Source organism: Heterocephalus glaber, unplaced genomic scaffold, assembly GCF_053883595.1.
Source record: "Heterocephalus glaber isolate CG9 unplaced genomic scaffold, H.glaber_assembly_v1.0 deba00001481, whole genome shotgun sequence".
NCBI lineage: Eukaryota > Metazoa > Chordata > Mammalia > Rodentia > Bathyergidae > Heterocephalus > Heterocephalus glaber.
In genome coordinates, this window is record NW_028258317.1 from 3083651 (window position 1) to 3101338 (window position 17688).

Genomic DNA, 17688 nt, shown 5'->3' on the forward strand with positions numbered 1-17688 from the left:
GGTACATTTAAGGTATACAATATAATGAATGACATTCATCATTGGAAATTTGCACCTTTACATAATCTCTCTTGGTTCTTATTTTTTGCCCATTCCCCTGCCCTCCCTTCAACTCCTCCATCCTTCCCTACTTAAAAAGACTTTGTTTCCATTTTTTCATTTTCTCATATTAATTCCATTCCCTTCTTTCCTTTCCCCTACCCCTCCCACTTCCCCTTCCCCTTTGCCCCTTTTCTTCCTATGTCACATTATCTATTATACCTTTTAGTCCTTGTTTACTCTTTCAGTTTCTCACACTGGAGAAATTATGCAGTATTTACACATGTGTGTCCTATTTATTTCACTTAAGAGTATTGACTCAATGTGCATCCGTTTAGCTATAAATGTCTCTAATTTCTCATTTTTTATGGCTGAGTAGTATTCCATTTTATAAAAAAACACATTTTCTTTATCCAGTCTCCAGTTGATGGGCAATTGGGCTGCTTCCAAGTTTTAACTATTAAAAATAGTGCTGCTATGAACATGGGTGCACATATATCACTGTGGTATGATACTTTTAATTCTTTGGGGAAGGTACCCAGAAGGGGAATAGCTGTGTCAACTGGGACTTCCAGTCCTAGTCCTTTGAGGTATCTCCATACTGATTTCTACAGTGATTGCACCAGTCTATACTCCCACCAGCAGTGGAGGAGTACTCCTCTTTCCCCAGAGCCCCACCAGCATTTGTTATTGGTTAATTTCATGATAGCAGCCATTCTTTCTGGAGTGAGGTGGAATCTCAGCCAGCATTGTTTTCATTTGCATCTCTTGAATGACCAGTGATGTTGAACATTTTTTCATATGTTTATTTGCCATTTCTACTTCTTTGTCTGAGAAATGTCTGTTCATTTCAGATGCCCATTTTTGGATTGGGTCTTTAAATTTGGGGGGTCTGATTTTTTAAAGTTCTTTATAGATTCTACATAGTAGACCTTTGTGTGAGGAACAGCAGGTGAAAATTTTTTCCCACACTGTGGGTTGTCTCTTCACACTGCTGGTGGTTTCTCTTGCTGTGCCGAAGCTTTTTAATAAGAAGAGATTCCACTTGTTGATTGTTTGTGCTAGTTCACGGGCAACTGAGGTTTTGTTCATAAAATCTTTTCCTATGCCAATGTCTTTAAGAGTTCTACCTAGCCTCTCTTCCAGCTGGGTCAGCATTTTTGTTTTAATATTTAGATCTTTAATCCATTTCAATTCTTAGTTCACTGCATGGTGAGAGATATAGGTCTAGTTTTAATCTTGGGCAAGTTGAAACCCAATTTCTCCAGCAGCATTTATTAAAGAGGTGATCTTTCCTCCAGTGAGGGTGTTTGGCTCCTTTGCCGAAGATGAGGTGGCTGAGTGTGTCTGGAGTTGTTTTTGCATCTTCTAATCTGTTCCACAGGTCTGTTTCTTGGCCAGTAGCATGCTGTTTTTATCACAGTAGCTTTGTAGTATAGTTTCAACTTGGGGATTGTGATGCCCCCTACCTTGTCTTTATTGCCTAGTATTGCTTTTGCTATACTAGGTCTCTTCTTGTTCCAAATAAAGTTTTAAATTATTTTCTCAAGGTCCGTGAAGTATGCTGCTGGAAATTCAATTGGGATTGCATTGAATCTATGTAGCAGTTTTAGAAATATGGGCATTTTCACTATGTTGATTCTTTCTTCCCAGGAGCAAGGGATGTCTTTCCATTTTCTGATATCCTCTTCAATCTCTCCTTTCAGCATGCAGTAGTTTTCAGAGTAGAGGTTTTGATTTCTTTTGTTAGATTGATTCCTAGAAATTTCAATTTTTTGGATGCTATTATGAAAGGAATTTATTGCCCCATTTCTCTTTCAGTGAGTGTGTGGTTGGTGTAGAGGAAAGCTATTAATTTTTGTGTGTTGACCTTGTGTCCAGCTACTTTACTGAATTTGGTTATTAAGTCTAGAAGACTTTTGGTGGAGTTCTTAGGGTCTTAAATATAGAGTACACGTCATCTGCAAATAATAACAATTTGACTTCTTCATTTCCTATATTTATTCCTTTTATTTCTTTCTCTTGTCTGATAGCTAATGTTTCCAAAACTATATTGAACCGAAGTGGTGATAGCGGACATCCTTGTCTTATTCCTGATTTTAGAGTGAAGTATTTCAGTTTCTGTCCATTTAGTATGATATTGGCTGTTGGGTTTTCATAGATGGCTTTTATCAGATTGATGTAGAGACAGTCTATCCCAATTTTATGGAGAGTTTTTATCATAAATGCATGTTGGATTTTGTGGAATGCTTTTTCTGCATCTATGGAGATGATCATAGGATTTTTGTCCTTGGCTCCATTGATATAGTGTATTACATTTATTGATTTGCATATGTTGCACCATCCCTGCATCACTGCTTTGAATCCCACTTGGTCAGGGTGTATGATCTTCTCGATGATCTTCTGCATTCTATTTGCCAGTATCTTATTAAGGATTTTTGCATCTATGTTCATTAGTGAGATTGGCTTATAGTTCTCTTTTTCAGTTGGGTCTTTTTTTGCTTTGGGGATCAAGGTGATGCTTGCTTCCAGGAATGAATTTGGGAGTATTCCTTCCCTTTCAATTTCACTGAAGAGTTTAAACAGTAGTGGCAGCAGTTCCTCTCTAAATGTCTTGTAGAATTCAGCAGTGAAGCCATCAGGACCCGGGCTTTTCTTAGTTGTTAAGTTTTTAATTACATTTTCAATTTCACTGATTGATTTTGGGTTGTTTAGAATTTTTAGGTCTTCTTCGTTCAACTTTGGTAATTCATATGTATCTAGGAATCTGTCCATTTCTTCTGTGTTTTCCACCTTATCGGCATATAGGTTCTCGAAGTAGGTGTTGATGATCCTCTGGATTTCTACCGGGTCTGTTGTAATTTCATTCTCTTCATTCCTAATTGCATGGATTTGGGCCTTTTCTTTCCTTTTTCTGATAAGTTTGGCTAAGAGTTTGTCAATTTTGTTTATTCTTTCGAAGAACCACCTCTCAGCTTCAGATTTTTTTTGTATCATTCTCTTAGTCTCCATTGCATTGATTTCTGCTGTGATCTTTATAATTTCCTCCCTTGTATGAGCTTTGGGGTTGTCCTGCTCTTCTTTTACTAGAAGCTTGAGGTTCAGCATCAGGTTGTTTAATTGGGCTTCCTCTGTTTTCCTAATATGAGTATTCACTGCTATGAATTTCCCTCGTAAGACTGCTTTCATTGTGTCCCATAGATTCTGATATGTTGTATTGTCATTGTCATTTAATTGTAGGAATTGTCTGATTTCTTCTTTAATTTCCTCAGTGACCCATTGGTTATTCAGAAATGTGTTGTTTAATTTCCATGTGTTTATGAAATTTTTGTGGTTTCTTTTGCAGTTGATCTCCAATTTCATCGCAGTATGGTCTGATAATATACAGGGGATAACTTCAATTCCTTTGCACTTAGACATGTTCTATTAGCAAGCATGTGGTCTATTTTGGAGAACTACTCCTTTGCAGCTGAGAAGAATGTGTATTCTGATTTTGTGGGGTGGAAGACTCTGTAAACTTCTGTTAAGTTTATTTGTTCAATAGTTTGATTGAGTTCTAGTATTTCGTTGCTTATTTTTTGTCTAGTTTATCTATTTTTGACAGTAGGGTATTGAGGTCTCCCACTACTATTGTATTAGTGCCTATTTGATTTTTCATGTCCATTAATATTTGTTTTATAGAGATGGGCGCACTAGTGTTTGGTGCACATATATTAATGATTGTCATCTCTTTCTCTTGGATTGTTCCCTTTACAAGGATGTAGTGTCCTTCTGTTTCTCTCTGAATCAGTGTTGGTTTGAAATCTACTTGATCTGCAAGGAGGATAGCTACTCCTGCTTTTTTTTCAGGTTCCTGTCACATGGAGTATTGTTTTCCACCATTTAACTTTCAGTCTATGCATTTCTTTTTGAATGAAGTGTATTTCTTGTATGCAGCATATTGTTGGATCTTTCTTCTTGACCCATTCTGCCAGTCTATTTCTTTTGACTGGTGAATTGAGACCATTAACTTTGATGGTTATAACTGATATGTATTGACTTATCATTGTCATGACCTTTTCTTTTTCTTTGATTCTCCCTCTTTGTGTTTAATTTCTTGTCATGCCAGATGGATTCATTCTGCTGGGCTTCCTGGGGTTGTGATCCTCGTTGTCTTTTCCTAGGATATTGTCCAAAATTTTTTGGAGTGCTGGTTTGGTATTGATGAAGTTCCTAATGTGCTTTTTGTCATGAAAGTATGTTATTTCTCCATCAATTTTGAAAGATAGTTTTGCAGGGTACATCAATCTGGATTGGAGGCTGTTTTCCTTTAGGGTTTGAAATACGTCACTCCAAGCTCTTCTTACCTTCAGAGTTTATGTTGAGAAATCTGTAATTCTGATGGGCTTTCCTTTGTATGTAAGTTTTTTCCTTTTTCTAAGTGCTTGTAGAATTTTGTTCTTTTTCTTGGTTTTCTGGAGTCTTAACTATTATATGCCTATGTGTAGTTTATTTTTGATCAAGGCAGGTTGGAGTCCTATATGCCTCACTTATCTCTATGTCAAGTTCTTTTACCCTGCTTAGGAAGTTTTCTTCCATCACTTCTGTGAACAGGTTTTTATGTCTTCTGCATTCTCTCCTGTTTCTTCATTGACTCTGATCAGTCTTATGTTATTCTTGTTTGCATCATGTAGAAGCTGCTAGATTGATTTCTCATGGTCCCTTACACTTTTAAAGCAATTTTTCTTTTCCTGGTCACTAATTGCAATCTTATCTTCTATATCTGAAATTCTGTCCTCACATTGGCTCATTCCGCTGTGTAAACTTTCAATGGACTTTTTAATTTCCTGGAAATCTGTTCACATCTGTTTTTTGGATTCCATTTGTTTCCTATGTTGAGATTCCATCATGCTCCTCAGCTCCTCTATTTTTTTTATCTGTGTCCTCTCTAGATTTATTAATTATTCTTGCACTATGGGCACAATATCTGCAAAATTATTTCTGATTTCATTTTTTCCAGATCCTCTTTGTTGGCAGTTCAGGAGTCCAGGTTGTTGAGTATCAGATTGTTTTATCTCATTTCCTTTTGGGGTTGCTTTAGGTGGTCTGGAAGTCTGATTTTGAGACTTGTTTACCTGTCTTCTCATTTCAAGGGTGGGGGAGGGGTGTGTGCTGCTGGCACCTGTGTGGCTGACCTCCTTAGAGCTGGGTGTGACTCTGCTTCTTGGTGCTGGGGGTGGTGGTACGGCAGCCTGGAAGCCTCCTTTTCAGTGCTGGGGGCAGCTCTCTGTTCTTATTTTTAAATAGTTTTCTTTAAAATCAAGAATGAGTTTTGAAATTTTCAAGTACCTCTCCTGTGTTTATATGGATGAACACAAGACTTTTCTTGTTTGATCTATCAATATGATGAATTATATTAAATTATATTTGGTGATACCTTCTGATATTTAGTATGTGAGAGATTTCCTTTACAAGATCTGACTTGCTCTTATACTAGTTCTTATAGTATTATCAAGCTGTTTTTGAAGCCTGAGAAGTGGATTACATTACCATATAATCAGTCCTGTGGTTATATGCCTTTTTTTTCAGTTGTACTAGGAATTGAACCCAGGACCTTTGCAGTGAGCTATATCCAGCCCTTTATTATTTTGAGACAGGGTCTCCAAGGTCACTAAGTTTTCTGGGCTGAGCTTTAATTTGCAGTCCTCCTGCTTCAGTCTCCTAAAGTTCTGGGATTACAAGCAGGTAGCACTGCACCCAGCTTTATATAGGTTTTTGCTCTTAGGTTTTATAATGTTCCTAAGTGGGACCCTTTGGGCAAGCCACATAGGTATTTTTTGGTTCTTGTCTGACTTTTTCTACTTGTACACCTCGCTTTCTGTGTTCTTTGCAAACTAACTTCGTTATTCAATACTCAGCTAGAAAGATATGGAGGGTAAAGAGACACTTGCTAAATTTCTCTTTTTGATAACTCGGAGTTGTGGGAGGGGAATCCCTTTTGACCATCAACTCTGACAGGAAATAGTATCAGTCTGTACACCCTTGCCAAATCAGTTGCCTCACTGTTGAGCATTTACCAGCAGCCAGCTTACCAACACAGTCCAGGTCATGTCTGGCACCACTGATTCAGTGAGCCATGCCTGGAGATGTGGATCTGCCAGGCTGGTCTGACCTGCGTCCTCAGCAGTTTCTCCAGATGTTGAGTCAGCCCAGGTGCTGGCCTTTTGTGCCTGTGGGCTCCTCTGCCATGGAGTCTTGCCTCTTCAAGTCCTTTTATCTCCTCAATTCAGACAGATCTGAGGCAATGACAGTATTCCAAAGGCAGCAAAGATTTCACCCTGGGAAATCTCATAAGGATGGGAGTAAGTATCAATTGAGTGTAATCCAACAAATAGTTACTAGCTTCACTCTACCAGCTCAATGCTGGGTGCAGAGGAGAAACAATAGCAAGATGAATATGACCACCATGACTTTCACTGAGTTCTCAGCTAAGAGATTCAGTAATATAACTGGGAAAAACAAGTGTTCAATTATTGGTGTTGGACTAGCCTTCCTGCCTCAGCCTCTTTTGTAATCCTCCGCTCTCTTCTTTAATCCTTCCTTTACTAGGCCTCCAATCTTCCCCTTAATCCTTCCTTCTCTCTTCAAGAGAAATCTTTCTATAATATAAATCTAATAATACCAATTCCCAGCTTAAATCTTTCCTCTTAGCCTTCAGGAGAAACTTCAGATTTAGCTCAGCATGCCAGGCCCTTTGTAGTCTGGTTTTTTATTTTTTGTAGTCTGGTTTTAATATGCAGACCTGCCTCATCTTCCTCTGTCCTCTCTTTCCAGAAAACAGGTTCCTGCTACTTGAACATAGCACATTCTCTCACCTCTGTGGCTTGGGCCCCACTTCCTGAATAGAAAGCTATTTTCCCTTTCTTTGCCTGATGACTCAGTTGTTCCTTTTTAAGGTTTCTCTTCTAATACCCATTCTTACATTTGGTTCCTCTTTTTCCCTAAGCCCCAGAGGTGACACATCTACTTTTTCTGTAGCACTTTCTGCAGCATCCTGTAAATCTTCTGGTCCAGTGATTTCCACAGTTGGATGTTGGAAGAATAGGACTCCTATCTCTGTTCTTCTAATACTCTGTAATGTGCCTAATAATTGGTAAAATGGTATACATATATACTTCATGACTAATACAAAAGTTCTGTATACCAATATTGTGGTTGTATCCTCAAGACCTGTTTTACTGGTATGGTTAATAATCTAAAAAGTGTTCTAGTACTGTAGTTAGATCCTGGAAGGATGAATTCTATTTGTTTGTAAGACCTCATTAAAAATTGGTGGAATAAGTCATAAAATTCTATCTGAAAAAAATGAAAGGGCTTTAGATGAAATACAAAAAAGATGTGAAGAGTAAGAAGAGTATAAATATGATGGTGCCTTAATCAGTTCAGGATCCAGGGAGCCCTGGCTTCAATTTATTTGTTTAAAATGGATTCAAATGAGTTACTCAGCTTTGTAGTGCTCATGTTTGTCAGGAAACTTATTTGGTAAATAGTTCTGCAAGCCATATATTTCTATAAGTACTTAACTCTACCATGATCCCAAATACATAAAGAAATGGGTATGGTTGTATTCCAATAAAACTTTATTGACAAAACAGGTGACCATCTTGTTGGTTCAGGGGTTAGATGTTGTGCTGACCCTTGTTCTAGATGTTAAGTCTTAGCTTGTGTAATCGTTGTTGTCCATGAGATATCCTTGCAATAAGCCTGGCCTATGTCTGGCAATGAGTTATTTTTAAACAAATGCTTAAAAATCTTTTGCGTTTTTTTTTTGGTACCGGGGATCGAACTCGGGTCTTGGCGCTTGCACAGCAGGCGGCAAAACCACTGAGCTAAATCCCCAGCCCTAAAAATCTTAACAAAAATTAGTTTTAATTTGAGGTCTGGCAAGAAAGGAAGTTTGAGTTGAGTCTTTATAAGTTTCCCAGCAGGAGAGGAGGAAAGTAGGAGAAGAGACTAAAGAGAGAATAGGCAAGGGAAGAGCATATGTATATACAGAACCTGGTATCCTGTTCGGGTACTCTGAAAACTGCTGCAGCGTCAGCTAGGTGACGTACAGAAGAAGCAGTGACAGGCAAGTAGAAACTCTATGCACCTTATGATGAAACAGAGACAAGAGAAACCTCCCTTCTTATAGCAAGAATTAGAGAATTGTTCAACAAATACCCAGTGCTTGGCAGGCACACCATGTCTATGTCCATTGTCCTGCTTTTGGTCTGTCTTCTGTTTAATGCCAAGACTATCAGCTACTCTGCTTCTCAGAACTGGATTTCCTTCCAGTCCATATGTTTAGGGTAATTTGCACCCTGTTCTAGGTTTTAACCTCTCCCAGTAGACCTCTTGTCTCAATCCAAACAATGGCCCTATGGCACTTTTAAAGCCTGAAAGGGGACAAGTTTCTTGACTGGGATTTCTCAAGGCACTCTGTGTGAAGCACCTGAAGTAGAACTACCTATAAGTATCTGTTAGAAATGAGAATTTCTAGGCTCCATCCAGAACCTCAAAGTCAGGATCTTTGTTTTGGGGCCTATTTTAAACCAACTTCCCAGGCAATTCTTTCACATGCCCAAGTTGGTGACCTGCTGCTGTTCTGACAAAAGCCTGAAGAAACTATCCCAAATTCTTAGTGGGAATGGAATCTCATTCATCAGATGTTTAGCTCTTTAAAATCAGTGTGATCAGTGACAGAAAAATATGCCCACCACCAGGTTGTCTGGCGTGTCCCCATTATATTCACTGATTTTATAATAAATGGCACAATGAAGAGGCTGATGTCTGTGTGGGTCTCACAGTTGCTGGACTCTTTTTAAAAGTGCTCTGTCCCAAGCATCTTTCTGCATTCCTCACTTTCCCGTTTAGGAAGTACCTGTGAGGCTTTTCTTTTTTCAGCTTCCTGTTTTGCTTCCCTACTGGGGTTTCTGGGATGAAGATTGTACCTAGCACTTTCCTGGTTATGACCTCCACAGGAAGTCTGAATCTTCCCACAAACTTCCCTCAATGGCCTCTTTATGTGGAAAATGGATAGGTATACTATTTTTAATATATGTGCTGCCAAAGTGAGCATATGGATAGGTATACTGTAGTGACCCATCTTGGGGATTCTTTGCTCTGGTAGCCTTTCAGTCAGTTTACTGTGCCTGTTCACAGTGAGACATGAATTTTATCCATCACATCTAAAGCCACCCATTTGAAAGGTAATCTTGTCAACGTCATGATCTGAACACTCAAGATGATAAGTTTAGGTCCTAGCTATTTAATCAGTGAATTATTATTGGTTGTCCACATATTGTGTCAGAATCTGCTTAATGATGAATATGCATAGAAATACACATAACCATATATTTGTGGGTCTTTATTTTCCTGATTATGCATGTTTGCAAAAAACATTCACACATTAATGTCTTCATTGGTATAAAAATATCCTGGTGATAAAAGGATCAAATTATCCTCTCCACCTTTCAAGTGAGTAAACTGAAGCACAGTGAAAGAAACTACGTGTCCAATTTCATATGACTGGCAGGTTGCTGAGCCTGGATTCTCATGAAGATTCTTGGTTCTGCAAGACTGTAATTCTAATACTCAGTTTGGGCCTGAGTTCACTTCTATGCTAAGATCGCTGTAGACACCCCAAGAAGAGAAAATTTGGGACACTTTGTAAGTAAAAAGTGCTCAAATAGTAAAACTGCTTGAGGTTCTGGATCTCTGTGAAATCTCTGCCACAGCTGGGCACAATTATTTTTGCGACGCTCTCTTGGAAACGCCATAGCAACCACTAGATGGCAGTATGTGAACGTTAACAGGGAAAAAGGTTCCTGCTCTGGATTTTGAGTATACCCTGCGACTGCCATGCTGAGAACCTTAGCAAGGACATCCCAATGGAAGTCCTCTTCCAAGAGTAATGTATTATGAGATCTCTTGTGACTTTGGACTTCAGCCTGAAGTGGGAGGCTTGGTTCTACAAGAATTAGACCTTGGTTCTCAGTTCTACTTGTGCATTAGAATCACCTGCCATTCTGATTTGCTTGGTTCAGAGTAGGGCCAAGACATCCATATCCTTTGTTAACACCCCTCACTCTGTGCTAGATACAGGCCGAGTATCCCTGGGTTGCAAGAATACAATACAGAGCAGCACAATGTGCTTCCTAATGGTTATTTGGGCCTGTGATGGGCCGCTGGGGCTGCAGATAATGAATTAGACATGGCTTTGAGTAAGTCAATTGACCACTCCATAACTCACTTTCTTTAATGAGTTTTTATTAGATTCCTTTCTGAGAAAAGGAGGACCATGAAATAGGTGCCCCTGAGGGACTAGAGAGCTCTGCTCTTAAGGGCAGTATCATTTCCCAGTCAAGTTCTGTGTTCCTAGGGGCAATCTGGCTGTTTGAGGGAGGGATGGGTTCCTTTGGACTAGAATTAGCTCATCACTTCAGGTAGAACAGAGGGAGCCACTACTACTTTGAGGTCACTCTGTTTTCTTTAGCAAGTGGTAGCATTTTATGGTATTGCAAAACAAATTAGTTGTTGATGATGAAGCCTTTTAAAACAACTACAAATTCCACATGCTTATGCTCCACATGTATGTTCCAGAATAGCCATGGGGGAAGTTGTCTTCAAAGCTACAAAGAAACCCCCTACTCCCACTCCTATATTTATATCTCATCTCTGTATCCCCAGGTTTATTTTACTACACTGATGGAATTTTCCCTAAGCTAGAAAGTTGGTTCATAATCTGTTCTCTTCATATGTGGGCAGATTAAGGAAAAGGGAGGAATCTATAGTGAAAGCCAAGGAGTCCTGATATGTAGGCATGCTTAGGAAAGACATGCAGAGTACAGGCTAGATCTTACTCCTCTCATTTTAATACCTGGCACATGGCCTGGTTCAGAGTAGGTGTGAACAAATGTTTGTTGAATTAAGTTTCTGTAGTTTGAAGTATTTAACTATGTCAAGCTGACATTAAATATTCAGATCTCAGCATCAGAAATAGCTTTGATGCTATTTGTGTCTTATAGAAACAGAAAATTATGAAATAGATCATGCTTCCCTCTTTACATTGTCTTTTAGGAAGCTCACCTTAATAAATTAGTTACCCACCTCTAGAAAATATCTAAGAGTTTGTGTTATGTATATGTGATTACATGATGTCTGCTACTACTTTATTTTGCTTGAGATTGATATTTTTTAAGCTATTTTAAATTTCCTTTGGAACACTAAGTAAGGTAAGTCATTAAATTGGAGGCACTGTCTGAGACAATTACTGGTACTTAATAGATCAAAATATTTATAAAATACATGAATGAATAATATTTTATCTGAATCTTGAGCTTGATCTCAAAATTTAAACATACTTATTAATCAGCTTGAAAATCACAGTCTTTCAAACCACCTGGGGTAAATGAGATCATCTTGGGGAATAGACCTAGTGAGGCAGAGTGATCTGTCTAGAATCACATATAAATTTTGTGATTTTAAGGGAAGCTCAGTTTAGTTTTTTATCTCCTGATCTATCTAATACTTTCCATTATTCTAAAAATACTTCTTTTCATCTGAGAGAGATGACTATCCTCAAACAGATATCAAAAATGAAATATAAAGAAAGGTATGTTCATCCAGTTTCCCTTCAGGTAAAACCTAGGATAAAACCAGAGAGTAGAGCCATTTGCATTTGATGGGATTGTAAATAATTCCATGTATTATTTCTCCTTGGGCCACATCAATGACAGCTCATTTAGTGACCCATGATGTGATTTCCTTTCTAAAATTTATAAGGAGAGAAATTTAGAGATGCTGGTACCTCCATTCAGCAGGCAACCCACAGTCTTCTAGGAGGTTAGGAAGGGCTGGTTTTACAGACACTGTTTATCCTGGACTCACGCCAGTCAGCCCAGTGGCTTAAAGCATAAACTACTTTGTCTTGTTAAATATCTTTGTCTTAAAATGTGGCCAAAGGAGAATTGAGGCAGCTCAATTTTGATGGAAATTTATCTCTCATGTATTTGTATTTAGTCGGTTCCTGCAGAGAGCAAAAGAAACCATGTTTCTATGTTACAGTCTGTCTTGTTTAGTTTTCCCTCATTTTCCTGACCACTCTCCTTCAACACCCTCATTTTGACTACTCTACAACCATAGTGGAAGTCTCAGCCTAGCAATGAGTTCTTAAATGGAAGACTCTTTTAACTCAAAAAATTCTTTTCCCTGCCTTATTCAATACCCCTTGTATATTTCAATAGACATGGATAGATGTATAGAATTTGCTCTAGAGTCAAATTAACACCCACTTGTAGCCAGTTACTTTTTAGTAGTATTCTACTAATGGAAGGCATTGGGTATGCCTACCCAAACACTTCTAACAGAAGTGTCACCTACCGAAGTGTCATTTTAAAAAATTCTATAAATGAAACTTGAGGCCTTTAATACCCTAAATAGCTACAGCAAATGTCTTGCTCTTAAGCCTTTCCCTAGGTTTTCCCCTCTTCCTAGCATACTTTTCCAGTTTTTGGCCAAGTTGGCAACTCTAGTTCAGATGATATGCAATCCATGAGACCTCCCTAGGAATCATTTATTGCTCTCTTACTTCTCTTTTTTCAATGGACCCATCCCCATGAGGGCATTGCCACATTATGTTACCGCTATGAGGTCATGTGTCTGGTGTTCTCAATAGGCTGTGAGGTCCGCAAAGACAGGCCTGTCTCTCCTTCATGGATGAGTCTCCTTCACTTACCCAGAACCACAGGTGGAGTAGGTGCTCACGTGCATATCCACTCATCCTGGTGTTGATTCATTGCGATTGCTGCTGTTACCTCTTGCAGATGTCTTGCCTTACCTGTGAGGAGCGGACTCTGCAGAAATCCTGGCCAGAAAGAAATCTGTGCTAGTCAGAGCAGCTCACTTGTTGGCTCACTGGTGTGAGTGTGAGGTGATGATCATACAGCCCAAAGGCCTGGGCTTTGTTCGCAGGCACAGATATGTTTTCTGAGTCACGTTTGATCAACTATTGTCTGAGTCTCAGTCCAAGCATGGAAAAGACCCAGGTCTGGTCTGCAGTCTTTTCAGGCGGTTTCAGCTGCTGGCTTTGACCCTGGCCTTAGCCTTTCTGTGGGGGCTCTCTGAGTTTGACTCAATCTCACTCTTCATTTGAGAGGAAATTGCTGAGGCCAACACTTTTGGAAAGGAAAAATTCATCTTTTGAGATTCCATATTTAGTCCAAGGTGACACTGTGAATTCTTAGGTGTGGGCCAGACCTACTAGGCAAACACTAGTCCCTTCTCGGGCCAGAGGTACAGTGGACTTTGTAAACACAACTTGTCACTGTGGAGGAGTTAACATTCTCTGAGGCGATATTCTAAGGCAGGGGAATTGGACAAACCAGTGAAAGAATGGTTGGCTTTTAAGCTTTGCCTTTTCTTTTCAGAGAACAGAAAGGAATATCTTCTGTTTAGTAAAAGAGAATGCCTTTTTTTTGGTACCAGGGGATGAACTCGGGACCTTGTGCTTGTGAGACAGGCAGCAGCACCACTGAACTAAATCCCTGGCCCCAAGAGAATGACTTTTGATGAATCTATCTAGAAAAATACTCTTGGCACCTGAAGATGCCTTTATTGGTCTTAAAGCTTTTGGTTCTTAAAAATGTACTTTCCCCATCACATCTCTCCCTTCATCCTAATCCTTGCATCTGTTAGAAAGATCACTAAGCCAAGCCCCATTCCTCAGCTGTCCCTTGCTGAATGCTCCCACAGAAGAACTCCAAACTAAATTTGGGCTCTTTGATGATTAGTCCCAACCTTCCCCCTCTTCTCTCCAGCCTGGGAAACCCATTCTGTTCAGCACAGCACTGTCAAAGGAATTTCTTTTCTAATATTGAGCAGATTGCTGTTCCTGCCATGGTTTCTACCAGTTATTTTAATTCTATCTCTTAGGATAGAACAAACTTGTTCCTTCAGCCCCTACCTGAAGTATTTTGTTCTTTCACTTAAATAGTCCATTGCTTTAAGCTTCCCTTTATGCCATGCCACTTTGGGACTAGTCATCTGAGCCATTCTTCTTGAGGCTCCTGTCACACTCAGAGAAACCCTTGTAAACAGCCAAAAAAGTGATTGAGAAGAAATTTAGATACTTACTGAAGTTATGTGAAATTCTCAAAGGGTTCACTTCCTAACTCAAAGTAAAATATTATGAAACTTACATTTTCCATTTTTCTCTGCTTCAACTTTGTTCTCTCATTTTCCTCCCTCAAAAATCTGAGAAAATGCCCTAACGTAGCCCAGTCAGGATTCTTTAAATTATCTTCCTCTCTCTTGTCTTAGACTCAATTATTGGTTATTAGGACAGGATGAAGAATAAAGTGCACAGGAAGGGTCGCAGACACATAATTTTAAAAAACTCTTCCTGTGCATTTGGAATTGTTCAGAGTGAGTGACCACCGGTTTATGCAGAGAAGACAAGCCTGTCTCTCTCCTTCACACTCCTCTTCTAGTACAGAGCTTCAAATAACCTTGACTTTTCCAGCAGGCCAATTCTGCTGGTATCTCATGTTAAACTTCCCATGAACTCAAAAGACTCAGAGAACTTATTCAAGATCTAGACTTGAGGTGAACACAGATTCTATAGATCCTATAGATTCATGGGTTCTATAAATTTCTGATTGAAGTTTTCTGGCCAAGGTACAAAGGGAAAAGGAGAAAAATTTGGGTTCCTATACTTTTATTTTGTTAAATTAGAGGTCCAGTTTCTTGTAAGGGAAATATTATCTCTTTGCATAGCAGTTTTGTTCTTTATGTGTGGGGCTAGAGGGGAAAGTGGCTTTGATGTCCCCTCACCCCTATACCCTAAACCCAATTTGATTTCCTGTACTATTATTACTTGCTGAAGTCATTTGTGGGTTTGAAGTTGGGACTTCCTTCTATTTCCTTGTCTTAATCTAATGGGGCCTTGTGGCCTGTTGCTCAGGGTATGAGGGTTACATTGGGGGTGTTCACACAGGCTCTGTGGTTGTCTCCTTCACTTGTCATGGGGATTGGGCTCACTAGTGATTCCCTTAATTGTCTCAGTCTGCCCTACATCTGGCAGAAATTCCTTATGTAATTCAATCAATTGACACCATTCCTGAGATATTTTATTATTTTTAAAATGTCTTTAGTCATTTTAACAGGAATTTGGGAATGAGAAGAACTAAATCATTGGCGAACAATAGACATCTTGAAGTAGAGTTCATTTATGTTCAATTTCAGCCACACTGGGTGAGACAGGATGGGAAAGAATGTGTACTGTGTGGAAGCTGGTTGTTTTGATGATCATAATGAAATTGCCTTCTAAATATTTCAGAAGCATTTCCACACATACTACTTCATCTTATTTTTTTTTACGATAGATCTAAATGGAAAAAAACTACAATTTTTAGGTGTATTCTGCTAATTCATAGAAAATATTCAAAGAAGTTTATTAACTGACCCAACGCCAGTGAACTTGTGAGCCCCTCAGATATTTTATCTTCTAAGATTAGTGCTTATTCTGCTTCAGGTAGTTAGTTGGTTCCATCGTCACTATTTTGAAATATTCACAACTACCTGTAATAATATTTCATGATTCTTTTTCTTTAAACAGATTTATTTTAAAACCTAAATAAATATATTTAATAAGAAAACTTCATATTGCTACAGTAAACAAAAACTAGTATCACTTTCTACAAATGAAAAATAATCGTGAAAATAAAAGCAATAAAAATAAAAGCAGTGTTTTTATATTTTAGTTAAGTATTGGTTCTTGTTGAAATCTCTGAGCCTAAGTTCTGCCCTTTCTTTATTGAAAAGGGAAAGTTTAGCATATTTTTAGAGAGGTTTTAGAATCATGTGGCATGCAACTAAGATTTTCTCCTTTATGTCATCACAAGTACTGAAGTACAGTTGGGAAAGGAATAGCTTTTCCAACATGCCAATCAGTGTTATTTAATTTGTGTCTGTGTAGAATCCTCTTACACATAATTTAAAGATTCTTAAGTTGTTTCTCATCCTGTGGGAAACACTGCATGGTACCATAGTTACATAATTAAGGAGTAAACATCGCCTGTAAATTGAGTAGTTCTGGTAGACTACAAAGATATTGACAATTGTGCTAGTTCAGTTACATATACAGTATAAACAAATCAGCATTCAGTCATTCATGTATTCATTCATTCAGTATCATTTAGTGAACACTTATCATGTGCTGACCATGCAGAGAAGAATAAGGTGCAATTCTATCCCTGCAGGAAGCCTGTGGTCTCCTTCACATTAGCAATGGTACAAACTCCTACATTCTCTAATATAAAGTATATGTCATCAACCTTGTTTGAGGGTGGATGAAGAAATGCTTCAACAGTGTGGATATCTGAGCTGGATACAGAAGGCCTGGGCTTTGTCAGCTGCTAATTTTCCAGAAAGAAAACTGCTTCACAAAGAAACAAGGTCAGGAAAGTAAGATGTGGTCTTGAGGTCTTCAGCTTGGCTAAAGTTTAGAGACAAAATGGAGAAGGGTGGGCTGTGTTAGAGAGGTATCAGAAAAGGACACTGGAGTGGCTGATCCAAGCCACTTTGAGAAGAGCTTTGTTTATCCTTCCAGGGAGTTTGGACTGATCCTATGGATAGTAGGGAATCATCCAGACTATGTAAGCAAGAGACAACATGATTTGATGTGCATTTTAGAGAGGTCATTCTGGCAACAATAAGGAGAGATGTGAAAGGGAAGAGACGTCAACAAAGATGTTTGGTTGGGATGCAAAAATCAGCTTAAGTTATTCCATGCAAATTCTATTCATTAGCTCTCCTTGCTCATGGAAGGAGTTTTGGCAGCTGCTAACCTGGTCAGAATGGATGATACTCTGAATGGAGGGTCTGTTGCTGTACCATTGGCAGAATTGCCCTGGAATTTTTATTGCTGTAGAACTGCTTCTTAAAAGTGGTCAGTCCATGTGGAATGTTTCAAGAGCAACTTTGGGGAAAGAACCAAATATGCATTTCATAGCCAAACAATGAACAAATGAGTTTAACCTCTCTTTGACTTTGAAAAACTTGAGTGTGGTTTGAGACCGATTGTGTGTGTGTGTGTGTGTGTGTGTGTGTGTGTGTTTTAACACAGCATGGCAGAACAAGATCTTCAACATTATCCAGTCCACTTTAATGGGGGAGCCTAAAACATAGCACATATCTTTTTTATTTTTGGTACTGGGGCGGAGTAGGGGGGAATTGAACTCGGGACCTTGTGCTTGCGAGGCAGGTGGCAGAACCACTAAGCTAAATCCCCAGCCCTGCACATATCTTAATCTCAGTGGACACTCAGCAAGGGAACACAGGCATTCCGTGTGAATGCGCTTTGGTGCAGATTAACAATTTAATTCTCTTTTAATATTTTGAGTTTCTCCTTTCTGCCTATTTTGTAAAGAAATGTAATGTTAACTCAGTAGATTGGAAGATGGGTTCTCTTTTGATAATAACATGATACTTTGCAAAGTGAACTTGATGCTTAGCTGAAAGTCAGAATTTAAGACTTTGCTCATCCAATTCTTATATATGTTGTCTGGGACAATTTGTGTCACCCATCAATCCTTTATTTTTCTCACAAGTTGGATGCTTGGGCTATCC